The sequence below is a fragment of the Ammospiza nelsoni genome, chromosome 15 (assembly GCF_027579445.1).
Source record: "Ammospiza nelsoni isolate bAmmNel1 chromosome 15, bAmmNel1.pri, whole genome shotgun sequence".
Lineage (NCBI taxonomy): Eukaryota > Metazoa > Chordata > Aves > Passeriformes > Passerellidae > Ammospiza > Ammospiza nelsoni.
The window spans coordinates 13,424,334-13,451,970 of NC_080647.1; the positions used below are offsets into that span (position 1 = coordinate 13,424,334).

At 37.7% G+C, this 27,637-nt stretch overlaps 1 long non-coding RNA gene across 1 annotated transcript in view; it reads left to right on the forward strand.

Annotated features, from left to right (window-relative positions):
* The window catches only part of LOC132080049 (uncharacterized), a 37,957-nt gene extending 10,528 nt beyond the window's left edge, over window positions 1-27,429 (forward strand). The window contains exons 2-3 of the long non-coding RNA XR_009419489.1: window positions 26,620-26,702; window positions 27,336-27,429. This is a non-coding gene — a long non-coding RNA (uncharacterized LOC132080049). The remainder of the gene's footprint in view (window positions 1-26,619; window positions 26,703-27,335) is intronic.
* The last annotated feature ends 208 nt before the right edge of the window (window positions 27,430-27,637 follow it).

Genomic DNA, 27,637 nt, shown 5'->3' on the forward strand with positions numbered 1-27,637 from the left:
GACAACACATTTATGCAATCCTGAATCTTTTCTTCACTTCTCTAAGTAAATAAAACAGTGATTAAACAGGAGAACACAGAGGGTTTGGGTATGTGGGTAAGCAGCAATTTCCATTACATAAGTAATTACCTTTGTTATGGAATATGCTTAGAGACCTGAGAATTTCTAATAATTAATGCAACAATTTCATTATGTAGGCAAAAATATAGAACCTTTCTAAGACAAGCATTTTTCTTTTTGTTAGCATGATTATTTTTTCCTATGGAACAAGAAATACTTTCCCATCTTGTTTCTGACAATAAAAATATGTTATTTGTATCTGAAATTTTTCCATAGACAGTAAACTTACTTTGAACCTATATTTAAAATGTGTTGTTTTGTCCAATTTGCAGTACTCTTGAAATTTAAAAATCTATCCCTACTCTTGAAGATTATTTATAGCAATTGATAAAACACTTAGTGCTGGCATTTAAAGTACCTTGAGTTACATTTGTCTTAGCATTATTGTTTTGCAAAATTGCACTGGGAATGCAGGTTTTCAAGAGAAATTGTCTGGCTATATAGGGTCAGGAATTGAAAGGGAAAAATAGATGTTCTAGAATGATTTCTGCAGGTACCTGTCTGCAGTGGCAATGCATACAAACATAGTACAACAGCAGCACAGATACCAGTGGTGTGACTAATGAATCTTGATAGGTGTGAAGTAAATGAGGGATATACAAAAATCCTGCCTCTGTGGATTAAAAATTGGTTCTGATTTTGATTATATTTTTGCCAACACTATTTTTCATCAAGATGTTTTATAATAAAGGAAAACACCACGGTTGTTGATCTTTTTCCCTTATGTTCTGTCAGTGCTTTAACATCAGGAGAAAGTAGCTGGTAATTGACTTTCCAAACAGGGAAGTTCAGCATGCTGAGAAGCACTTGCTTGAGAGCTGAAAGAGGGAAAATCAATAAGGAAATGAGGAAGTTGCCATTTCTAGTACTCCATTAGCTGCTGTGTAATAAGATCTCATCAAATAAATCTTATCAGTAGAATAAATGCATTTAAGAGCAGAAAATGTCACAAATTATGAGAGTTAAGACTGTGGCTTTCTGGTATCTCATGGACAAACAGTTTAACTACTGCTGAAGGAATTGGTCAATATGTGAAGCACCAGTGCATGTGACTGGACAGATTGCTATTGATTTTGGTAGGGTTTGGGTCAGGCTTTAGTAACCAAAAAGATCAGAATCACTCAGCTGAAAATGAATGATGATGTAGGCCATATTTTCTCATTCATTTTCCTATTGAATAGACGGAGAGAGAACAGAGAGAGAAGATTAAAAAAGTAGGCAGTGAAGCTTGGAATTTCTGGTATGCTGCTTTATTTTGATGTGACATCCAAATGAGGGTGATATTTTGTATTACTGTAGGATAAACAAAAGGACTGATTTATTTCACTCATTAATATAATCCATGTTTATTAGAAGAATATATAGTAAAAACATCAGCAAAGGAGTGAGTTTAGTGGGGAGAATCACAAATCTATATATTTGATATTAATTCCATAGTGTTTAATTTTATTGTAGGAGTGGCATTTAGATGATAGTTACCACCTCAATTCCTGCTGCTTTTCCCTACAGAGACACTTGTTTGTTGGTCAGCTGGAACTGGTGATTAAATAGTGGTTAAATGATGGTCAAACAGTGTTAATCTTTCCTAGATTGTAATTTTTATATATTTTTTAATTCCTTCCTAGTGGTACAGAAGAATTCTTATGTTCTTGGCTGAGATTTTTTTAAATACTTGTTTCTAAACCTTCATAACTAATGCAAGGTTGCTCTCATCTTCATCCTGCCTTTGTGATACAGAATGCACATTCCTTGCAGTAAAGATGATATAGTCAGCTGAGATTACTCTTGCTTCCACTGATCTCAGTGGGGTTTTTCTATAAATATGTGTGGAATTGCTTATGAATTAAAAAACAATCTTCTTACACTGACAAATAATTTATTAGGTCAGTCTAAATCAAACTACTTGGGAGACTGACATTTGCCATGTTATGTCATTAATAAAATAATGGATATTAAATTGAGTACTGTTTTACTATAAGGATATTCACACTGTTTTTCTGTGTTGTTTTCTTCAGTTCATGAAGTACTTCATAATTGAGTTTCTACTAATTTTATATTCATAAAATTTTAATTATATGAGCTTCCCTCCTGGCATGCATTAATGTGGTAGCACCTCCAAAGCTAATGAAATATCTATTCTGATAATGAATTTCAGTCACTGTTGGAATAAAAGTATTCTAGATCAGTCAGAATATCACTCAAACTCTCATGTTTTCTAGGCCATGGCAATCTCAGGCTTTAGATTTAGTGTAAAATTTAATGCAAATTGAGCTGGGAATCAGCTCTGGGAGTAGAAATGCTAACTTAAGACTTGTTCCTCCCAATTTTTTATGCCCAGTGTTCAGGCTTACGGAGCCTGCTGTTGGCTCCAGTGGGAAAGATGGGGAATAGCTGTTCCCAGTTTCTGTACAATAGATGGTTGGCACTGCCCTCAGTGGTACTGATGAAAGTTTGGAAAGTGCACATAAAGGAAGATGCTGCAGGCAGGTCTGTCTATTCTTGTTGCCTTGGCAGGCTCCTTCCTGAGCCACTTGCAAGCACATTGTGTCTGAGCCTTTGCTTCCTTTGACAAGGGTGCTAAGTGTGAGTTTTTTTGCAGCCCTGTGAACCACTCTGTCCCTGCCTGAGCCAGTGCTCTGTGTCTCAGAGATGTCCTTCCTGCTGGGGCCAGCTGCCTGAGGCCAGCCACAAACCCAGAGGGTGTGTGAACACCTTGGGGTGATGCAGGGGCTCAGTGTCAGCAAGGACAGGCACCCCCTGGGTCCAGCTGGGCCTCCTGGGAATGCACCAGCAGAGCTCAGGTTTGTCCTCTGAAAGGCTCCAGTTCTGAGGGAGGGCTGAGAACACACAATCTTAAACCCAGCTCAGTTTTTGGTGTGCTGGACCTGGTCATGTGGGTGCTGTAGGCACCTGACTCTGAAGTGACCTTGTGTCCATCTCCTGGCTGGCCTGAACTCCCCTACCCCAGAAGCTTTCCAGGCAGGACCTGGCCCAGGGCTCTGCCACCCCTTTTGGGTGCCATGGGACTGAAATAGTAATTATTACAGAACTTAACTTCCAAGACCCTAAATCCTTTATTTGACCTAGCTTTTGCTTTCAATACAAGGAGGTGAAGAATACCAGGTACAATGGAGAAGGAAGAAAGGTGTTGTTGCAGGCAGAAGCTGGATGTCTCCAGCCATTAGGCACTGTCAAGAAGCCTGTGAAGTATCTTGCTTCAGGATGCCATAGTCAGAATTTCTTTCTCTTGTATTGACAATGTCTTTTTTTTTGATATATAATCAAATCTTGACATTTTATTTGAAGAAAGAATGTAGAGGAAAACTGGATCTATAAATTCACTTTGACTCTTTCTTGGTTTTGTCAGGGCATAACTTGCCATTCAGCTGAATGTTTAATGTGTCTTTCACTTGTAGGCTTATTGAACTGCTATTTCTAGATGACTGACAAAAATGTATTTTACTTGCATTCGATTTGAAAAGGACAATTCTTGTTTTCAAATTATATTGTCAGAATACTTTCACTCTCCATGCTCAGAGCAGAATGGGAAATGATTCTCCCACCCCCTCCCATTGTGGATGTAAATGTGTATATTTCTGTGTGTGTGCATATATATGCATACACAAAGAATGTAGAGAGCTGTTATGAGCCACTACTCTTCCAGCAGTATAGAGAAATGTCTTTTAGTACTCTTTTCATGGTGGTTGTTACCCAACGCCAGCAGGTGAATATGTCCTTGAGGCTGAAGTCTACCTTTTGCATCTCCATCTCCTCTGCAGGAAACGTTTCTTTTATCTTCAGAAATGTAGATGGGTATACGACTGTAAGGGGACTTTGTACTGTGTTTGTGTGGTAAAATTTTGGCAGCAGGAGGCTGCAGGAGTGGTTTCCAGAGGCTTCCCCCATGTCTGACAGAGCCAGTTGCACCTGGTTCCAGCACAGTGCCACTGGCCAAGGCTGAGCCCAGCAGTGATGCTGGGGGTGCCTCTGGGATTCTGTGTTCAGGAAGGGGCAAATTTACTGTGTACAAACACCTTCAGCCCAAGAGAGGAGTGAGAATGAGTGAGAGAAACACCCTGCAGACACTGGCCAGTGCAGAAAGAGGGGAAGGAGGTGCCTCAGGTGCCAGAGGAGAGTCCCCTGGAGGGGAAACCATCTCTGCAGCCCATGGGGAACAGATAACAACCTGCAACCCCACCCTGGAGCACTCTGCTCCTGAGGGATTGTCTTCTGTGGGAGGGACCCACACTGGAGCAGGGGGGAGAGTCTGAGGAGTTCTCAGTGTGTGATGAACTGAGCACAACTCCCATTCCCTGTCCTGCTGTGCCACTGCAGGGGAGGAGGTAGAGAAATTGGGAGTGAAGCTGAGCCAGGAAGAAGTGGGGAGGAGGGAGGGAAGGTCTTTTTAGGATTTGATTGGCAATAAATTAAACTAATTTCCCCAGAATGGGTCCATTTTATCTGTGATGGTAGTTGGTGATGGTTTCCCTGACTGTTTTTTGATCCACAAAAAACAGTCAGGGAAACCATGAGCCTTTTCATCTTTGTCTCCCCTGTGCAGCTGAGGAGAGGAGGGATAGAGCAGCTTTGGGTGGACATATGGAGTCCAGCCAGGATTCAACACACAACAATGTTAAAAGCTGTATGAAGAGTAATACATTTATTTTGCATTCCAGAATTAATATGGTTTGACTTTGAATTAGTTGAATAGAAACTATTGTGTACACAGTAAGTTATATTTAAGTTAATTTTTAAAACCACTTCAGCCTCTGGAGTTGTGGGGTGTACTTCCAAATCTAGATTCGTTGAAAACATTGTCAGGAATCTCAAGTAAACATGAGCAGTGTGATATGGGCTTGAGAAGCACATATTAAATAGTTATTCTCATTTTTCTAAATGGAAATATTTTCATGTGTGTGACCTATTTCTTTTAGACCTTTCAGTTACTAGTACAATTTTTCATGTGTTTCCATGACTGATGGACTGACATTAACACAACATTAATATCAATAAAAAATCAAGATGGTAAATTATGAAAAGGTGGAAACCTTTTTCCTGTTTTTGTCAAACTAAAGTTATATGAAATGTATTCTATCTTTACTACTCTTCTGAGACTTTATTTTATTTGGGGAATACAGTTTACTGAGAAATAGAAGAATAAAGTTTTAATTTGTTTCTTCTTATAAGCAAAACTGCAGTTTGCTGTGCTAATTAGAGCAGCTGGATTACACAGCCTGCCTTAAATCCCAGAGGAAATCAGGAAAAGAGGCTGGATTTAAGTATTTTTTACTGTCTCCAAGGTTTTAAATTAAAACCTCTTTTGGTTAATGAGAAAAGCTTAGAGATTCAGTTTTCATTTGGGGAAGGAGTGATGGGGAATTCTTCCTTATTCATATTTGTCTCAAAGTATGGCCTTTTGGTTTAGAAAACTACCACAGTCAAATAGTGGCCAACAGTACTTTTAATTTTATTGGAGCAGGCTGAAGTCTCTGATAGTTACCTGAGAAGGGAATAGAATATGGAGAAGTTCTTGGAGAAATAAAAGATATATTGGTGCTCTCAGGTCTTTTAACAGATGTATGACTTCCACCCAAGGTAATGAATATATTAAAAATCTCCACTTTGCGAGATGCATTTGGGTGTCCTATCACATGCTGGTTATACTAAGCCTGGTCTTTATTTGCATTATTTTTCACTCTAAGTTCAAATCATAACTGCTCTGATTTTTTTTTCCTCCCTATCTTTTTAAGTCTGATTGTATAAGCCTGGTTTAGTGATTAAAAAATACACTGTCCCAACTTCTGAGGTTTGATTTGAAACTTTTTATTATGAATGGCTTGACTGCAATGTAAATGTCTGGATACTAATACTTGTCAACCTCAAACACTAGAAAACTTTAATGTGCTGGAAAAACATGGGCTAGGAACAGCCTTTGAAATACTGTGAAAAGAATTTACTTAACTAGTGAAGAGAAAAATGTCAGTTTGTCTTGAATCGTGAAAATGAAAATTAATAGACTTGCTACATATGTAAATGTATTGCTTCAGAGAATTGTGGCAGAGTTCTTCTCTCTCCATCTGCAGTGAGAAGAAAAAATCCATAGAATTTGTTTTAGTGAATCATTAGGGAAGCATATCTAACAGCAATTAATGGATAGAACAGGAAGAGCAGTTTTATGTTAGGGCAGCATTTTACCTTCATCAGCCAGGTTCTTCTAATTTGTGACCTTCTACTCAAAATATTAGGCTGAACTACATGAGTAAAATCAACTTATCTAGCAGCAGTGTTATGAATAATCAGATTAGATGGGTGCATTAAGAAGAAATAACTTTACAGTGTAAACCCCTGTATCCCTCTGCTTGGATATCAATACCCATTCCTAGTAAAGAGCATCGTAATACAATGTGTTAATCTTGTGTGAATCATAATTTTTTGTTGTAACTCACCTGATTTCTGATTGCTTGCAATCATATGGCTGTGATTATCGAGGCTTAGATCATTTTTCAGTCGCAAAAAAATGCCAAGTTAATGACAGATCACATGCAGCTTAAAAGTAGCTACAGAGCTGTGAAAAATCAAAATGTGCTAATTGCTTTAATCACCTACTGATTTTCTTAGAATTAATGAAGGCTTAAGTCAGATGTAGTGTAAGGAAATCAAAGTGATTTTATGATGAACCCACTTTGTGCAGGATTAAAACTGCTTGTAGCTGTGTGTTTATCAGGTTGCAGACACAGGACTGGCTCTGGGTGAGGCTGCCCAGGACATCAGAGCAGGAAGGGAGAGGACAGAGCTGCTGCCTGGGTGGGTCACTCCAACCTTCACACACAGGATGATTACCAGGGCTGCATCATGCTATCACTGTTATCTCCACGCACAAGATGCATTCTGTTCTCTGTTCTATTAAATCTCCAGAGTGGGAATCCTTCTAAAAGCTAAAATAACAGATATGAACTCATGAGGGCTTTCAGAGACATGTGGGGTGGGTTGGATTATTTAGGTGGAAGGAGGACCTCGCCCTCATGCTGTCCTTACCATGGGCTCTCTGCTAAATGGTTCTCTTTAATTAAATAATTTTGTTCTATTGAGAGCAAGGGAGGACAAGTTGCACTTTTGACATGCCAGGGAAGCTGAAGTAACAGAAAATTCCTTATGTCCTTTCTGGGATCTCATTATGCAGTCTACCTGGTAATACATCTAGAAGTTTTACTTTTAAATACTTAGGTATTTGCAATGTTATTAAAGGCTGCTGCAGCAAATTCTACACATTGACATTTTACTATAACTTCTGTAACTACTTGCTGTATTTGCCTTTCTTTAAATTAATATGTGGTTTCATTTTCTGCAAATGATTTTGTTTGGCAAAATGGGATAACTTTTTGCACATTAATTGTCAATATCCAATATCCATTTGGAGAGAAATTTTTCTCAAAGAATTTTACTCAACTTTATCTGAAATTTATTTTATACTGTATTCTTTCTTTCAGTGTTCAGGCAGAAAGCAGGGTTACCCAGAGCAGGTTGCACAGGATTGCATGCAGGCAGGATTTGAATATCTCCAGAGAAGGAGACTCCACATCTGGAATTTAAATTTGAAGTGGAAATTCCTTGTCTTTAAAAAAAAGTCTTTATGACCAATAGTTATAAACTGATGAATCAACAGAACTCAATATGCAGAGAAGAGCATCTGCAATTAAAAACCACCATGGATCACTTCACCAGCAACGTAGCATTAAATGAAGGATACCTTCAAAATTTAATACAAAGTTAAGTTTTGCAATTCATTGATACCAAGTATTCTTAGCATTAAAAAGTCATTACAATTAAGGGTATAGATCTATATAAAAATAAAGTTAACATTTATACTCATGTGTCTAGAATTCAATGAAGTATTAAGTATTCATCTTATCTACAAACCAGCTAAGGTCCAGAGAAATTTTTTTCATGTTATAGAATCCTAGTGATTTTATAGCCTCATTATATTAGAAATATTCAGTATAATTTTGTGTTAATGATGGAATTGTAACTAGAGTAGACATTGGGATAATGTGCAATTAAGGTTCTTAATGTGTTAAAGATCCACACATGCACCAAAGGGATTAAAAAACACCAACCTTAGTTTGTCACAAATATCAAATTAAGGATCTTCATTACCCCAAACACGCAGAACTGTAGAGTTTAACAACCATTGAGCCTCCATAAACCCAGTGTGTGATGTGCAGGCCAGTGATGAATCAAATAGAAAATGCATTTATGGCTGTTTCAGTCCCTGAATTGAGCCTGGTGTGGTTAATGCTCATCAGTCTCTAGCACGGGTTTAAGCCTTGCAAGGAATCAAAGACAAAACTTTATACAAATTAGCTGTATAATTCTTGGCCTAGTTCAGAAACTTGTTTCACAGTTTTGTTAGTCATAAAAAGAAACAAAATTTTACCAGTACTTGTAAAGAAACTTATTATTGGCTGCCTGCCAGAGACAGGCTGGTGATCAGACAGAGCAGCAGCTTTGCCTTTCTGTCAAACAAAGCCAGAAGATTTTTAAATCATTAGAAAGTGATTACAGAAAAGCAATGAAAATAGGTAAAAATAACCATTATTCCAGCAGCTGAGGTTTCTGAAATTTGATAGTTCTTATTCCCAGAATATCTTGTACGTAGGGAAACCACTGCTGGTGGAACATGAGATTCTAAAGTGGAAGATACTATGGGAGTGCTTTGATTTATAATTAATACAGTGCAAGTGCAATAGCATGCCAATCCTTTCAGACTGCTTTTACAGAGCTAGGGAACTACAGAGGATACTGAATTTCATCTTGGAAAAGGTGAATTCTTGTGCAAATTTACGGAAGTGCAACTTTTCATAGCACTGCAGACTAAAGCGTGTAGGTCACAATTTGTTATTTTTTAAATTTATCCTGTAGTACAGAACTGTGCTTATATCAGCTGATGAGAGTAATCTCACATTGAAAAGCAATTTTACTAAAGGTTTGGTATAGAGAGTGTAGATGTTTTATAGCTGTAGAAGGAAGCATGCAGGCAATGTCACTTCCAGGAGGGTTTCTGATTTGAAGTATTTTGAAATTTCTCCTGGTGTGGCACTACTGTGCTCATCTCTATCCCCAGATAGACAGTGACAAAATAGAAATCTTGCAACTTTAAATGTTGGCACTTTCATGTTTAAAATCAGAAATTACCAAGAAAATTTAGGAGTAAAAGTTCAAAAGGTTTGGGACTTGAACTGCAGAATTTGCCAGCCTGCAGCAATCTCACCAAAGTTGGTGCAAAATACAATATTGCAAAACTGCATCATGTAACATTCATGTCAGTTATTGAATTTGCCAGTATCTTACCAGAGAACAATCATTTAATCAAGAGTAGAACTTAAGGGTACTGTGAAACTTTTCTTTTTGTATCATTATAATGCTTAGAGTCAGTCATGAATTCCCAATTATTAATTGCAATGCTGAAGACAGGTGACCTGTCTCAAAATAGGTGCACATGAATACTGGTTTCAAGCTTTGGCTAGTGACAGCTGATTCAGGTGTTGCAAATTCAGAGAAAGCAAGACTGAAGACAATTTGGAAAAATTCTGAATGTTCCTCATCATTGTGTTGTTTCTTAGGCTTTAAGAAAGCTACCAAAATTTCCTGTGTGCATTTCTCACTAGAGCCATATAAAAAGGACTCCAATGCCCAGGAAACTTGTGCATCATTTCATGTGTTTCCAAATGCTGGCATTCTACACTTACAAAAAGTAAATTTAGCATGCTAACCACATTTCCCTATTTTGTGATGCTGTTCCATTTGATTCCACTCCCAGCCATGGATATCCCAGTGCTATTAAACACATATTAATTGGTTCAATTTGCATCCTTAGTCCTGCTGAGTCCCCAGTCAATGTCTGTAAGGTAGAGGCCACCATATTCATGAAAATTATATCCAGGATCCTTTCAATATACTCAAGCTGATAATTTGTTCCTTTAAGGGCTGGAGTACAAAATACCTGAAGCTTGTGCAATGAGACACAATGGCTACCTTTTATACATTCCCTGTTTTCATTTTTCTCATGCCATTTGTACTGGCTCCAGGCTGCACAAAATGTGCACAGGCCTATATGAGTATTGTCTAGTGGAAAGTTGACTTGGGTCTGGCCTACTTTAAAGTGTAAAAAGGCAGGAGATAACCTACCTACTGAAAAAACTTGGAAAGGAATATTAAAAGGGCTGGTTTTAGAAATCTCACAGCATTCTGCTCAGAATTTCCTATGAGATGCCATTTACTTCTGTAACAAAGTCATTGAAGTGGATCAAGAGAGTAAACACATTATTTTTACTGATAATACTTAGTCTAGGATTATATTGAAAATGAGATACATGCTGCATGTTTAATATAGAAGATAAGATTTATCAATACTCACTTGTTGTAGAGCTTCAGAGTTTCCAGGAAGGTTTTCTTACTTTCTTATCCGTGGTAATAACAAGAAGTTGTATTTTGGGGTGGGTAAAACGGACTTCTGGTGCTTGGTGAACTGTAGCATTTTTCACTAAGGAACAATGGAGAACAATTTGTCTAAGTGGAGTAATGTCACCTATAATAGCATAGTATAGACATGTCCTTCTCTGAATAATAAATTGTGTTATGATGGACTACAGGCTAATTTTGGTAGGAGTTATCAGGTAGTGAAAGGGTTGGAGGCACTGCACTTGTGCTGATTTGCAAGGGTTAAGATTTTCCTAATCTCTATAATCAGTTTCTGAGGCTGTATTAAAGTAGTCCAGTACTACCACAGTATACCAATGAAAAATAAGCCGGGAATTTGTTATCCATGTGGGAAAAGGAAGGTGTATTGAGTGTGTGTGGGTAGTTTTTGGCACTGAGTGGTGCTTCATGGCTGGCTTTTGTGAGAAGCTGCCAGAAGCTTCCCCCAGGTCTGACAGAGCCAATGAGAGCTCCAGGATGCACCTGCCCCTGGTGCCAAGGTCAAGCCCATCAGGAATGATGATAATGCTTCTGTGGTAACACAGGTAAGAACGGGAAAAAAAACCTGAGTGGGAGTAATTGTGGCCAGAGAAGAGAGAAGTGAGAATGTGTGAGAGGAGCAGCCCTGCAGACAGGCAGGGCAGTGCAGAAGGAGGGGCAGGAGGTGCTCCAGGCGCTGGAGCAGAGGTTCCCCTGCAGCCCCTGGTGCTGCCATGGAGAGGCTGCTGTGCCCTGCAGCACAGGGGGGGCCTGGCAGCAGGGATCCAGCTGCAGCCCGGGGAGGAGCCCAGGCCAGAGCAGGGGGATGCCCAAAGGAGGCTGTGAGCCATGGGAAGGATGTGCTGGTGTCCTGCTAGAGAGAGAAGCCCACCCCAGAGCAGGGATGTGCCCAAAGGAGGCTGTGAGCCATGGGAACCCGTGCTGGGACAAGTCTTTCGTCAGGACACATGACCCCAGGGAGAGAGGAGAGCAAGCTAGAGCAGGGGAAGAGTGAAAAACAGAGAGTTTTGAGTCTTTTGGCTTTTCTCATTACTGAGTCTTTACTAAAAGGCAACTGTTTGCCCTTTTAAATAGGCAGAAATATTGAGGTGCTCTGCAGTGGTTGGACTTGTTTGGTGTGTGGCAAAAGCATGATGTTACAGTCCTCTGTATGCATCTAATCAGAATTATATCAAAGATATCAAAGTCTAAACTTTTACCAGGATTGCACATGTTTATCCAGACCTACTGTGATAATTTTAAATATTATAAAAAGTTTGCTTATTCTGAGGTAAAAAAGTGTATTTCAGAGAAATTTTAGTTTTATTTGCCTTCATTCAGTATTACATGCACACACACAAATATACTTATGAGGAAGTGTATTCAAAATAATTATCCCTCACAAAAATGCAACTGGTACTGGATGTATTACTTGAAAGTCTGTTTGTGCTTTCAATTTTCAGTGCTTTGAAAATCAGGTGCTTTTCAAAGTATTATCTGTCAAATATAAATTGTGTAATTAGCACTTGCTGGTTACTGATTAGGCCTTCAAGTTTTGTATTCTAAAAAGAAACTCTTAATATATATGTTAATTATACAAATGTATAAAATCCTGTATAGAATTACATTTGATTATACTCTTGAGTGTTTAAAATATGGAATTAAAAGATGGTAAATATTTAAAAATATAATGCTAGATTTTAAACATGGCATCCCTAATCTCCTACTATTAAATATAATCTTATACAATATTCTTAAACATGTAGTGCCATCCTCACACCCAAAAATGTCAAATTTCTCAGCCTCCCCAACGACAAAACCAATTGTCCATTCCTCACATCTTACAGCAGTACAAGGTCAGGTAGTCCAGAAGCACTCTTGGAATTGAATGAGAGGAGACAGGAAGGACTGAGTCAGATGCACTTTTAGATAATTTCCTTCTTTTATTTTTGCTTGCTATGTTGATTTTGAAATTTTGAATTTTTAATGGTCAGTGTTGCCTCTGCAACACTAAATTGCCATGATTCTTGATACAGTCTTTCACACTTTAAGACCTAAAAAAGTAAAGCAGCCATGGGAAACTGAAGGGGTTTTTCAGAGGTATTTAACTCTTTGTGTATTTCTAATAGGCTTTTGTAACATTGAACATAAAAAGGATAATTTTTAACCTAAAACATCATTACTATAGTATGCAACCTCTGATTTATGACTTTTGTAAAGTTTTACCTCCGACATTTTTATTCTACAGTAGAATATTTATCAAGAAATAAATTTCAATATATTTTTAGTGAGGGAATTATATAACCTTGTAGTTGTTAAAGATATTTCTGTTGCACAGTGAATATGTTGAATTGTCTATGCAGCCTTTTGTATAATCCTGCAAAATTGGTATCCTTTTTCAATACCAAGTAAAAGTTTTTCTTTATATATATTCACATACTCTTTGGTTGGAGTAGTTGAATTTTGTATGAGCAAAAACTGAGAAGACTCATGCAGAAGTGGAATAAATAATCTCTGGATAACTGAACCCACTTTATTACTCATTGATTCAAAAGCAGTTTACAAATTTTAAAACCAAAATTATGTTATGCTCAATGCAGTGTAAGTAGTACAAATATAAAAATTCATGTAACACCCTATGTGCCCAGAGCGACACTATCAGAAATATAATCAAAGACAGAAACAGAGTTGGAATAGCCCCTGATAGTGATAGGAAATGGGAGAGATGAATGGTTGTATCTGAAATGGACAAAGAACATCAGGTTCCTGATTGCAGAATAATAATGAGGTGGTCACATAGAGACTGGAGAGAAAATTGAATTTCATTTGAATCCTTACAGTGCCGCATTAGAAATTCTTCAGTGAGAATGGAAGCTTATGAAAGGAATTAAAAAAGGAAAAATAATGAGGAATCTGACCTGGGAAATCTTCCTTGAACTTCTCAACTGTGCCTAAATATTTTTTAACACAGTGATTCATTCTGAAATTCAGAGAGAATTCTGAATGCAGGAATATCACACCAAAGGTTCCAGTGTGAGAGAGGTTCCTCAGTGCAGACACTTCTGTCTGTAAGGCACTGAGGAAGGGCATTTTGTGTATTTAAGCCTTGTTCTTGCTGTGCCATTTTTCTGTCTGCCTCATCTGGCTTGCATCCCACGGCACAGGCAATGTTCCTAATGTACAAAAGTAATTATAAAGTCAAAAGCAAGTGTTTGACATTTTGTTTTATTTATTGTTCAGGTGGTTTAGCTGATTTGTTAATCAATTTTTATGTATGAATAGAAGGTTAATGAAGAACCTTTCATGGAAACCCATGATAGCTGGCCTCAAAGACTTTATTTGTAATTTTGGAAAGCAAGGTAATTTCTGAACTTCTTAAAGGATCACATTGTCTTCTTTTAATAGTGTTTTTTTTCTTCAGTTATAGCTTGGGGGTTTGTATAAAAGGGGGTTTGGAGAGTCTTTCCATTCAGACTAACTATTACCAACAATGTAAAAGTGCATTGCTTTGACATCTTTGTCACTTCTGAATGGATTCAGTAACTCTGTGCAATGTAGTGACCCTACAAGGCATGTTCAAGATTTTCTTACTTTGGGTTACCCTTCACACATATCCTACATTCATTTTGACTGTTTTGGATTTTCCACTGTGCTTTGACAAATATTTCTAATTTCATGTTAATTTTATTTTCATAGGTGCACCTTAGAATCTCATTCTTTAGCACAACTTTTTTGTTTTATGGTATATCATTTTTAAATACCTATTCACTAGCTCTCTGGACCAGATAATCATGATGATGGTCTAAATTGGTGGTGATCTCTTGGAAATCCATTGGCTGTGCCAGAGCAAAATTACTGAGAGTGGGAGGAGAGTCAGAGTATGGGATTCTAAAACATTTAAATTAGCTATTCTCCAGGACAGAGGGCTTGCATTCATTTTCCCACTAAGTATTGCAATACATTAATTTGGGCTATTTCACTTGTAAGAATTCCTGCTTCATTGAGAGTGATAAACTACCAGCTGTAATTTACAAAGCAGAGTGATTTAAATGCTTCATCTTTATGGAATTCTGAATCTTATCATCTGCGGGCAAAGCATCTCTGATTAAAGTATTTTGTAACATCATGTGACAGTAGAATTAGTGCTGAGGTCTTGCTCTGAGTTTTATTGATTGGGAAAGATGAGTGCTTCAGTAGTGAAAATATTGGAGGTTGGCTAAAAGCATACATGAAACAGTTCTGTTCCCCAGAAAAAGGAAAGTGTAGAAGCGAAGGGAGACGACCCATCCTTTGATCAGCATTGAACTCCGATTTATTGATCCAACATGCACATTTTATAACCGTGTTAATTAAGTTCATACATATTGCAAAACCCGAGCTCATCATTGGTTACAGATTACACACCAACCCCTCCTTTTGTTTTCAATACCTGTGGTTTGTTATTGAGACCAAGACTTGTTTTTCTCATCCTGTTCTGAATGGTTCTCAAGGCCTCCATGTTTGTCACTTTGCTTTCCCACACTTATCCAAGGACAAGATAATTACTTGTTATTAAAAAACAACCTGAGAACTTCTGCTGTTTACAGAAACGTGCCTGAGAATTTTGTTGTTTACAGGAACAGGCTTGAGAATTTGCTGCTTTCAGCTGCCTTTTACTTTTCAATCAGTTGTATATGATTATGGCATGTCTGAACAAAACTCTATAAGCCATGTCTGAGCAAAATTCTCCAACAGGAAAGAATTCAGCCTTTAGGACTGCTACAAAAGGGACAGTACATTCACACATTCAGAGTGTGTTGGAACCACTGTGGTTGTCATTAAGCCAGCATGTTTTGTGCTTTAGGCTTTGCTTTGAAGTCTAAAGAACTCACTGATAACAGCAATGATTATCTTTTCCACTTAGGCCACCAGTTTTGTCAGTCTCCAGATCTTGGATTAAGTAATAGAATGTTGAAACCTTCCCACTTGACCAAATTGTTATCATTTTCAAAGAACACAGATGGGAAGGTAAAAGTAAATAGCAACCTCCCTGCTTTGGCCTTGTGATCAAACTTTCCCAGGTAATAAGAGAAAAAGTAACTACAGCAGAAGAATGCTACCATAATCCCTCCAATTAACATAGTTTTAATTATGGTATAATTATCCCTCTCATATCTGTCTGATAACTGTTTTATTCTTGTCTGATAATCGACACTGGCATAATCTGACTAAGCAAAGGATGCCACTTAGAGACAACTAAGAAAGTAAACTGTATTAGAGAAAGTTTTAGAACCACATCTGACAGCTAACTCAAGTGTCCTTTCATAGTGCTGTGCTTGGTTTCTCTCCCTGCAGATCTACATCTCTATCCTGTGTCCATTCTATCCATGTTTTGTGTCAGCAGCAAGACCTTATTTACCTCAAGAAGCAAAATGCTGCTGCTTTTACTTCTAGTGACAGAGTGGAAGGAAACTTGCAAAGCAATCTTTCTGATGTCCTTGAGATCTGAGTCCCGTACTAACTTGGAAATGCATATTTATGACTTCTGAGAAATTCTCTATGACTCAAGCTCAAGGGTAGAAACAAAATAGAAAAACAGATGCACTCAAATTATTACAAGATTGATTGAATGTCAATAAAAATCTAATAGAATAACATAGGGCTTTTGAAGAGAAAATGGGGAAAAGTATGAATTACTGTAATAGTCCAAGGTGACATCTAATTTTTAATCTTTGAAATTATTTTCTTCAAAAAGAGTAATATTTAATTTCTTTCATTTTGATACTCGCACTTTTCTGACTGCAAGGCATCAATGAAAACAGATCTGTGTGACTTTTCCTTAAGGTGCTGTCAGTAAAGCTGGCTATTGTGGAGTTATTAAATGTCTTCAGTAGTTGTCACCATGCAAGAAGTTTTATTGAAGTATTCTGAACTAGAATATCAAATTATACTGTGGAGCCCTTCATTAAAGAGATAACAGAGTTAATGATCCCCATTGATTCTATTTTATTTCAGATAAAGTACAATTAGTAGTTGGATAATAAACTTAAGAACACTGAAGCTTAAAAGTTTTGGCTTGTAATGAATTTAATGTTACATGCTCTTGTGTGTGCATGCAGACTGTGAGTGGCACTGTGTTCTGTGAATCAGATTTCTGTCTCATTGCAAGTTTTCAGGTGCTGGGGTTCTTGACAATCAATATCAGCAAAATCTTCTGATAACAATCCTGAGAAAGACTAACACGAGTTCTTCAGTAATCCTTGTTATTTTCTGCTCAAATAGAATCTATTTCCTTTCTCACTGCATAGAAAAGGTGCCTCTCTTTAAGGGTTAAGGATGGGTGAAATGTCAGGGCATCTTTGAAGAGATTTTTCTTCCACATCTTTCTTATGGGACTTCAGGACAAAATGATCTCCTACAATCTTTCTAATTTCAGTATCAAAATGAATGGCAGATTATACTAATCTCTCACTAACCATGCAGAGTAGAAGAGTCAATATTAGCCATACCACATCTGTCCTTTAAAAGGCAGTGGTTGTGTTTAAGTTCTTGGTCTTATGTGGTCCTGCAATGAATAACCTTGCATTATTTTTAACTATGTCCTTAAGCAGAACCCACTGAAGCCAAGAACAACACTTTTTATGATTTTAGAGTGCATTGGATTTATCCATTATCTAAATATGGCCTTTTTATTGTTCTAAATCAATAAATCTATTGCTCTGGCACATTTCCAAGTGCTACCCTTGAAACAGTTGCTTATTCACTGCATGGCCTCTTTTATAGCAAACCACAAAGTTGCCAAATTGCTTTGGATTTACTTTGCATTGATAAGTCCCAATTTTGTGAGTATAATAGGTCTTTAAAATGAACCATGTTTTGCTGGCTGGCTGGTCCCACTCAGGGATGCAGTCAGTGGCTGGATGTCTGAGTGGGGAGCAGTGACAGGAGGTGATCTCAGAAGTCAGTGCTGGGCTGGCACTGTTTAACACTGACAGGGACATTGAGGGCACCCTCAGCAAGTTTGACAGCACTGAGGTGTGTGGAGTGACATTCTGGAGGGACAAGATTCCATCCCAGAGGGACCTTGATGGGCTTTGAGGTGTGGGATCATGGAAGCTTCATAAGGTTCCACAAGGCAAAGTGCCAAGTCCTGCAGCTGGGTCAGGACAAGCCCAAGCACAAACACAGGCTGGGCAGAGAATGGATTGAGGGCAGCCCTGAGGAGAAGGACTTGGGGATGCTGAGGGAGTAAAAGCTCACCTTGACCTGGCAATGTGCCATTGCAGCTCAGAAAGCCCAAAGGTGCCCTGGGCTGCACCAAAAAGCAGCGTTGGCAGCAGGTCCAAGGAAGTGATTCTGCTTCTCTTGTCACCAGGAAAACTCAGAGCTGTGAAAGTGATGAAGATAATTACATGCTTCTTCCTGCTTCAGCTCGCAAAAGTAATTGCTGAAGAGCAGTGGTACTTTTGAGTTGGTTTTGAGCTTTTCAAATTATCTTGTTTGGATTTTTAATGCTTTGTGTATAGTTACAATGGCCTAAAGACTTGAAAAAAGAAAATATCTACTTTTCCACTAGACAGCGTATGACTTGTTCAGATAAGTAACATTCTCTCCGGATTTTAAACCATACAAAAGAACATTAATATGCTTTATGAGGAGTACTTGTTCTTGGTAGAAACAATATCTTGCTATATTTGAATTGAATGCTTACCAGGACTTTTCTTTTGCCTTGGCTGGGAACTGGAACATCAGCTTAACTGAGAAAAATTGTGCCTCCATGAGCAAATAATGGGAAACTCAATAGTGCCTGTGACTGACCAGCTGAGGATTTCTACTTTCCAGGAACATGTCTCTGAGTATTTCTAGATCAGTAGTAGTTTATACCTGAATGGAAAGTTTGTTTCCTGGAAAGCATCTGGCAGCTACAGTGATGGCAGCCCTTAATATTTAGGAAAGATTTTTTTTTGTAAGTTCTGAAGTGTTCAACTTATTAAAACAGATTTTCTTACCCTTCTATTTAAAATGTTTTGGACTGCATTCATATTTATGAATTATTTAGTATTTTATTCCGTGAGTAGATTTTGGGTTTGAGGAAAAGCTGCCTGTTCAGACAGTGAGCTGCTGTTCTGAACTGTGGGCAGGTAAACAGTGACACATCTATCTGTGAAACTGTGCAGAACAGACCAGAAGTGAGGACTTGAACAGGAGGAACAAAAACATCTCCTTTGGATATAACTTCTGTAGTATCAGATCTTGTCCAGTCCAGCATTGCTCAGGCACTCTGTTTCTAAAACAATCACTTCATAAATAAAATTGTAAGTTTATTAGTCGTTGGTTTGAAGTGAGTTAGTTTACTTCAGAATGTTTATGAATGTTGCACTTCATTATGGGTTTGATCTTCTTTTTTCCTTGTATTTTTCTAGAAGCACACATTAGACTAGAGGAAGTGACCTCATGAAAAACTGGGTTGGAGTTTGGGTCAATGTGTGAGGCTCTACTCTTGCCAAGGTTTTTGGTGATTCCTCTCAAATGTAAAACATAACTAGAGGATAGCAAACCAGAGGTGACAATCATGAGCCATATAATTTCCTACTGCTGAAACTCCTGCTACTTACTACTTTTTTACTGTCTTAGTGACATGATTTTATATGGAAAGCCCTTATATTTCTAACATAGCTTTTATTCATTCAGCAGTTGTTTTTTCCTTCTGTGCCAGATGGATTTGTGGTGTAAACAACATAATATGCTTTTTTTTTTAATTTAATCTATGAAGCTGAGCTTATTCTAGCAATTTTTTAAAATGTGAACCTCAAATACAAGTTCACCTGCAAAATGGTAATATATGGATTACTTCTGTGTAATTAATGTACATGTGATTTTACTAAAATTAATGGGAACTTCTGCCATGTGCTGCAAGCAAAATGTTACACTCTTGGAGTTTAAGTAAATGAGAGTTGCTGGCTGTTGTACTATAAACTGTGATTTGTGTTTTTGTGACTTCATCTTAAGTGCCAATTTCTCCATTTAAAGCAAAACAGCAAAAGTTACACAAACAAACATCCAGCCCTTGGTCTGAAAACAGAGGTGACTTCCCTTGGACTGTTTACCTGAGAGAACATGGGGTGACAGTATTTCCAAACACTGATGGATGGGTTTAGGAGCAGATTTTGCAGGATTATCTGAAAGTGTATTTTGGCATTTCACTTGCTGCAGCACATTTCCTTGTCTCTGGCAATTTCACTACAGAGGAGAAAGAATATTTGTGGTTAGAAAATCCAATCTTTACCTTATTTTCCCCTTTGTTGATACAGTAGTTTGTTAAAACTAATCCAACCTGACACTGCCTTATGTCATATTTAATTAGTCTCAAGCTTAGCATCAATTTTGAGCAAAGTCCTCAGGTTAAAATCCAGAACAATTCATTTTTTTTATGTTGCAAATAAATGTTGAGAGATTCTACAAAAGACCCAAATGTTTGTTGTTGACCACAACATGAGTTTGTGCACCTCCATGTACCTAGATTTTAGCTATGCCTTAGATGTGAATGTGGGGTGGGCTGGAAGGAGAGGGAGCTGCATCCAAAGCAGCTGCCTGTGGAATATCAGACCTAGGAGTCCTGCAGGAGACTGTGGCTCCAACTTGCTGTTCCATCACTGACATATCCTCAAGGAAATGTTAGCTCCAAAGCACTTTTCCCCATCTTTTTAACTGGCAGGATGAAAAAGGTTTTGTTTTAGAGTAAGTTTGGGCAATCTAGACCCACTTGTTGAAATTGTAGATCCACACACTTGATTTTTGTGGATCAATTTCTGGGGAAGTCTCTGTTGACAGAGGTTCACCAGCCTTGGCTGTGGTGATTTTAGTAAAAACTGAGCTTAGGCTTTCTTCACGTGGTTGTTTCCCTTTCAAAAGCTGACCTGAGAAGTGTGGCTATGCAAGGTGATTATTTTGGGGCAATCAAGAGGTTGCTTTGCATTACTTCCAAGTAGTTCAAATTCTGACTTTTCAATATTTTCAATTATGAGATGATAAGCAGTTTAAATAACATCCAGCCCCTTCCAGGGCTACAGCTTAAACAGAACATGTAAACAGAGGCCAAAACTGCTGTTGCTTATGTAGAAAATGTGCTTTGACATCCATTAGATTAAAAAAGGGAGAAGAAAGGCAGGCATCTGTTACATATGAAATTAGGATGACTCCAATATAAGTAGCCAAATTAACTCTAGCATTAGAAATGTTAATGTGTTTTTCTTGGTTTTTACATTTTTCTTTAAGGGGAGACTTATACCTTGATTGAAAAAGAACCCTAAGAACTGTGGAAACAAGTTTAATGAGGAAAAAGTAGTTTTGAGTTTCCACAGGAATACCCAGAAATTTCCTGCTAGATGCCTCCTGATTCCTGTCTCTACATTACTCTGTTTTTGCATTCATTAGTGGTGGTTTCTACAGAAATTACTGGCAGTAATGACAGAATGTGAAGTTTACAGCACGTAGGAAGATAAAACAGTGGTCTCACAGAAGGCAGCCTAATTAGAATGGATCTTCTCAAGACAGAAAACGTTTTCACTACAACCAAATTTTATTTAGCTTGGATTCTTTTTACAAGTTGCTTGAGGCATCTTCACTCATGAATACAATAAATTTATACTATTGTTCAACCACATCAGGTTTTGAGACCTCTGCTACAGTTCAGTATAATAACATTAATATGTGTTGTCAATACACTAAAACATAGAACTAAAAATATTTTAATTTACATTCCATTCTATTTAGTTTTTTGGTTCAATATTTCTCCTCATAGGTTTCCATATGAATACAGTAAAGGGATAGAACACCTGCTGCAGTAAGTGCATGAGGGAAATCTTTGGTGATGAATCATACAAGAGAAAAAGGAGGATAATGGGAATCCCATCTGGACATGAAAAGGAAAGAACACTAGACACAAGACTAGAACATACCGTGAACTCTTCTTAAATCTCTCTTTTAACAGTGAACAATATGTTGTGTTCAAACTGCTATTGAGCAACTGTTCATGAATTCTGTACTATTTCCCAGAAATGCAAAGTATCCTTTGGAAGGATGTAAAGGAATAAGACGACAATGGAGACAATACTGTAGAACAGTCTTGGAGCTGTGGACCATGTCAGAACTAGCAGTAATGTGAAGTTAGCACAAGATTCAGACACTTCTAGTTCTTTTGTACTCATGGTCCTGTGGCTAGACAGGGAAGAAGCTAATTCTAGAAAACATTATTTTGCTTTGTTTTAGTGATTTTTAATTTTTTTTGTATCACTGCTTAGTTTAAAACACAATAGCCTTACAAAACCAAGATAAGATTTTGGCCTTTTTACTTTAAAGCATTTGGAAAATAGTAAACTAAATATTTCTTCCTCCTCATCAGAAATATTTATTACTAAGAAAACCCATTTCTGAGATGCATTGAAGTGTACAGAAGAAATCATTTTTGTAGTAGGCCAAACTAGCTTTGCTTTGATGTAATATTTTCCTTTAAGGAAAATCGTAAAAGACTAATGTATACATATTCATTAAAAACTCTCTGAATATGTAGTTCCTTGGTGGATTGCCCATACTTTAAGATAATGTAAAGCTCACAGCTTTGCATCAGAAAAGCAGAAATTTTTCTCTGATTAACCCACACAATTTTCTTAAACTGCAGGTGACTATATCCTGGCAGGTACTTTGCTGGATTGATGATTCTGTGTTGAACAGCATTTTAAAAAAATCATATCTCAAAGCTGATTGCTGGTGTTGAGCAGGACTGGTAGGGATGAACTATCAGACCAAGTTGATCCTGGAGAGCAAGCAAACCAGTCCCATTTTATTTACTTTTCCATTTTGGTATTGGTACAGTGAAAGTTAATGATTAAAGCATGAAGAAAATTCAGCTCTTTTTTTTTAAAGTTTGTATATGTTGGAATGTTTAGAATTTTATGTAATCCTAGGCAGAAGTGACTTGAAGTATTTCTTTGGCAAACTTTGAATAACTAGATGTGTGTAACAAAGAGATGCTGCAGTCATCATACTTCAGCTAGTATGTGTGCTTGAAATTGGTGGGTTTTCTTTGCTTTGGGCTTTTTTGTGTTTTTTTTTTCTTTTTTTTAGTTAAACCTCATCAAAGGCAGAAAAAAGAGACAGGCAGCAGTAATAGTTCACTATAGTTCATGGCTATTGCTCCTGATTGAGATCATTTTTGTCACAGATTGTTTCTCAGTGACTTAGCCATTATAACACGTATGCTCAGATTTTTAACAGTAATCAGGCACTCAGTGCTTATAGGATCTGAGTACTTAATATGTTTTATAAGTTCCATATTCATCCTGTGTTTCAGATTCACTTTGTAAAGCTGAGATTATGTTATTCCTCTTCTTTACAAGGATACTGTGAGATAAACGCATTAAATGTTGCAATGTATTTGGGACTTATGCTAATTTTAGGTGTCTAACACAATCTAGTAAACCAAGTACCTAATGTGTCTAGATGGTCTCATCTTGCAGAAATTGCTTGGGTAAAACAGCATAATAGAAATTATCTTTGTAAATAAGATGAAGGTTTAGGTGCTGATGAAAATACCAACACCAAGGACTCCAAATGACTTGAATGAACTTTGGTTTTGGTCCATTTAAATTTGTCATGAACAATTTTCAACACTCAAGTTCTGAAAGATTAATTTTTGTTCTGGTTGTGTCTTGTGTTATGAATAGTCTTGTGATTTTTTTCATAAGACTGTTATGTGCTCAAGAAGATTTGAGTGCTGTATTTATGTAGGTCTAATGACTGTGACCATTTCTGTTCAGGTCAAAGGAATTAGGTTTCTGAGGCAGTAAATATCACCACTATTAAAGGCAGTCATTCATCCATTTACAGGCTGTCAAGTGGCATAACAGATAACTTGTCTTTTCTGATAGAAGAATCAGCAAAAGTTTATTCCCTCCAATGTTTATTCCTTTCAGTGCTGCTCTGTTAACCCCTTTCACCTGTTCCCTCTGTCCACTGCACCTTGCCCTGAGTGGAGTGATGCACTTCACTGGAGAGAGAAGCAGCAGTAAACCTTGTTAACATAAAATAGTGAGTTAACAAAATCAAATGGGGAATGTGACAGTGCTTTAACAAGGTACACTTGACAATTTACTGCCTAAAGGACAAGGTCAGAAAAAACTGTCAGGGAGATTATCCCACTGAGTCATGAGGTTCAGGAAGGACCCCTTGCATTCTAGACTCCTTCTCAGGCTGCAGCTGGATCCAGTTCTCGTCTCAGACTTGGCCAGTGGTTTATGTCCAGAGGAGTTTATGTGCACAGTCAATCCTTGGTATCACTTGGCTAAGATTTCAAAGGTTGGGGCTCTATTGATCACTCCCTGAGGATCTGTTGTGTCAAGGAACCTTTCAGCCTTGAGGGTAACCTTGAGAGTTGTCCCTGCTCAACAGGAGCTCCTGGAGTGCAGCCACTGCCAGTGGGAGAGCTCAGTGGGCCCTGGGCTGTCCAGTATTTATAATAAAATGATTGACTGATAGTGGTATTTGCATAGTGCCAAGACGTCTGGGTCACCGTTCCAGACAGCCCTTGGCTGCCCTGGAGCCATCTGTCCCCAGAGTCCCCAGGAAGCTGGATGGAGGCACCAGAGCCCTGCTGGTTGGCAGGGCAGGGAGGGGGCAGCACGCACAACACAGCCAGCCAAGTAAACATACAGCCTCTGGGGAAAACGTAATGATACTCCAGGAGATGGGAGTGCTGTCCTGGACACTCAGCCAAATTGGTGTGTGCTGCGTGCAAATTCTGCACAATTCCACCAAATCGCACCCTTTTGTACCACCAACAAAGTTATCCGCTGGAATTTTTCTTTTTGTGCTTTGAAGTACTTCTACTGGCTGTACAGAGACCATCATGGTCATGTTTATAGGTTTTATTTTGGAAACAGTATCTGTGTGAGCAAAATTATTGATTCTCATTGAACTGAAAACCCTTGCAGGAATTGGAAAGAAATCTAACAAAATTTCATTGTGACATTGAGTGTTGAAATATACTTCAATAAATATTATGCATGGTATTTCAAGGGATAGTACTGAGACTTTTTGACAAATTGTAACTTTCTGAACCTTATTTTTTGATGGAATGTCCACGATGGTTCATATGGCTCTGAGTGCCATAGCAAGGAGCATAAATTGAGGCAGGTTCTCCTTTAAGAATCCAACCCCTTCAAAAGAGTTCAAGTGATTTTTAGATGGAGACAAAAATATTAATTCAATAGTTCACTATCAGCATTCCAGTAAGTACTAGAAATAATTTTATTTTCAAACTAAATTTATGGAAATGAACAAAGCTCATAAAATGAAGACATATTTTTAATATTTAAAGTGAATTTCTTTAGTTATTTTAAGGGCAAGCAAGATAAAATGTCTGAGTGAGTTTAATCTTTGATTTATCGAGGCAAATAAAATTAAGATTCTTTACATTATAATGTTAATACAGCCAAAATTTAAATAGTTATCTTAAATATTTATTATGACTGCTGTATCTGTTAGATAAAAACCATTAATTTAAGTGCCAATGATTTAAGATAAGAAAGTGTGGACACTTCTGGCTAAGGAAAAGATGATTGTAAAACTCACTTAATCACTTGTAATGTGTAGAGGAAAGTGCAAATTAAATTTTGATCTGAAACATTAGTGATTACAACAATCTCCATTTTCATTCCCCAGTGTGTGGCATTGATTCCTCTTGAAATCTGAGGAGATAGAAGCTGAGAGAACTGAGGAGCAGCTGAGTTAACTGTGGTTGTTTAGGCTGGAGGAAAGGAGGCCTGGGGACCTCACCACTCTGCAAGTGCCTGCAAGGAGGCCGCAGGCAGGGGGTTGGTGTTTGCCTTCAGGTACAAACAATGGGACCAAGAGGAAGGTGGTGCCAGTGTAGATTTAGGCTGGATGTCAGGAAAAAGTTCTTCACTGAAAGGAGGCTCCAGCACTGGCTGCCCGGGGCCATGGTGGAATCACCATCCCTGGAAGTTTTCAAAAAATACATTCATGATGTCCTTGGAGACGTGGTTAGGGGTGGACCTGGCAGTGTTGATTTAATGGGTGGGCTTGAGACCTTAGAGGTCTTTTCCAGCCTTAGTAAATATATGATTCTATGATCTTTAGTTAAGGTAAACCCAGTGCCATTTGAACAGAATTATAGCAGGACACATTTTACCCCATTTACTGCATTCAACTGAATTATATTTTTAGTAAGCTTAGTTTGTTTTGTTGTGGCATTCACCAGTACAGTTCATAGGTCCTCTTTCTCTAGAAGCTTTTTAGGACTTATAGATGTTTGTTTTCAATGGCATGTCCTGTCTTACTTAAAAGGACTAAGTAATAAAACTGTAATAAAATTTCTCCTTGGGAATTCAGTAATAAAACTGAATTCCCAAGGAGACCAGAATTGCAAAATCCACCCTCTTTAGATGCATGTCAGGCTCTCTGTTATACAATTTACAAAACAGAGCAGCCCACATCTGTAATAAAATCACCTGGAAAGGTCTCTGATAAGAGAGCTGTCCTGCCTTTTGATTTTGGCTGTGCACTCAGATGTATTTTGGCCACAGAACTGGAAATAAGAATGTGCCTGTACTGCCCAAGGAGCTGCTAGTACAGCAGGAAGAGATGTCACACCTCTTAGTGGCACATCCCATGTGATTATTTCCAGTCATGTTTCCTCTTGTATCTGGTATCTGATAATGGAATAGTAAGTGGCAAAATTAAAATAGAAGAAGAAAATTTTTTTCATGGCTTCCCTTTTTTTTAGTACCTTTTTTTTTAGTACTGTATTCTGGTCCCAGATTAAATCAATGAAAGCAAAATAACAATAAGATATATTTTTAAGTTTTCTACTGAACTGCTATCTCAAAGGATTCATAAGCTCCACTTTGTTTGTCCAAGTGTCCTTTTCGATGGCTGTGACTTCTAAACATGTGCCAGTGGAAATGTACCATGTTAATGTTCTCCTGCCATGAGCAATGAGTGTTAATTAGAGCTGGATCTGACTTTGTCTCTCCTTGGATTATTTAGGATAGTAAGAGCTCTGCTGAATGGCTGTTTGTACAATCCATCTTTTAATCCACTCTCTGAGGGAGAAGACTTCTCAGAGTAAGGTTTGTAATTATTCCAGAGTGCATTTGAGTTCTTAGCATCAAAAATAATCTCACATTATTAAGCAAAAAGGTTTCTTTCCCCGGGATAGATTTGGTTCTCCACACTTACTAAATGGAAATAATAGTTTTAATTATCATCAGTTTTTTTGATATTTGATGGCTTTGCCAATAGCAGTATTTTATATTTGATATTTTAGCATAATATTTTAATGGGAACAGCAGATTTTCTGTAAAGAGTAATGGGTGAAATAATGGATAAACATAATTTTTGTCTTGTCAAATTGTATGTTAAAGTACTTTTTGACATTTTGCTGCTTTTCAGTAACACTTCGACTTTCTCTCTATTTTATAGAGAGTTAAACATAGTAGCCTGACCCTTTCTAAGCAATAGTAAATGATGAGTAGGTCATCATTTGTGTGCACAACATCCTCAGGTGTTGGATGAATACCTTTGTAGATCGATAACTGGTCAAATGTATCTAGCCAAGCAGACCCATGAAATTATATTTGTTTTGCTTTACTTTTAGTGACAGGCAATTATTTGAGTACCAAAGAATTGAGTAATAAACCTCCCAAAGTCCCCACTGGGACTGGATTTTACCCACATGACATTTTTTTGATGCTTTTCTGCAGGAAGTGGCTGGCCTGTAAATGTGTGCTTGCATAACTTAACCAGTTGAATCAATCCTGTGGGTGCCTAGAAGTAAATGTATTACACCAATGGGACAGGAGACTTGTCATTTTGCAGGCTTTTACCTTGCAGAGATGTAAGGCAAGTAAAATATTTAACGTTATTTTTTGAGTTTTAGGCTAAACAACCATAGCATTGAAGGTATATGTTTTATTTCTTAATGTCTAAAATAATATTTCTTGTTATAGAAAAAGAAATTCATGTATGTCTTTGGCTGAGCCAATAAGTTTCAGTTAAAAGGCAG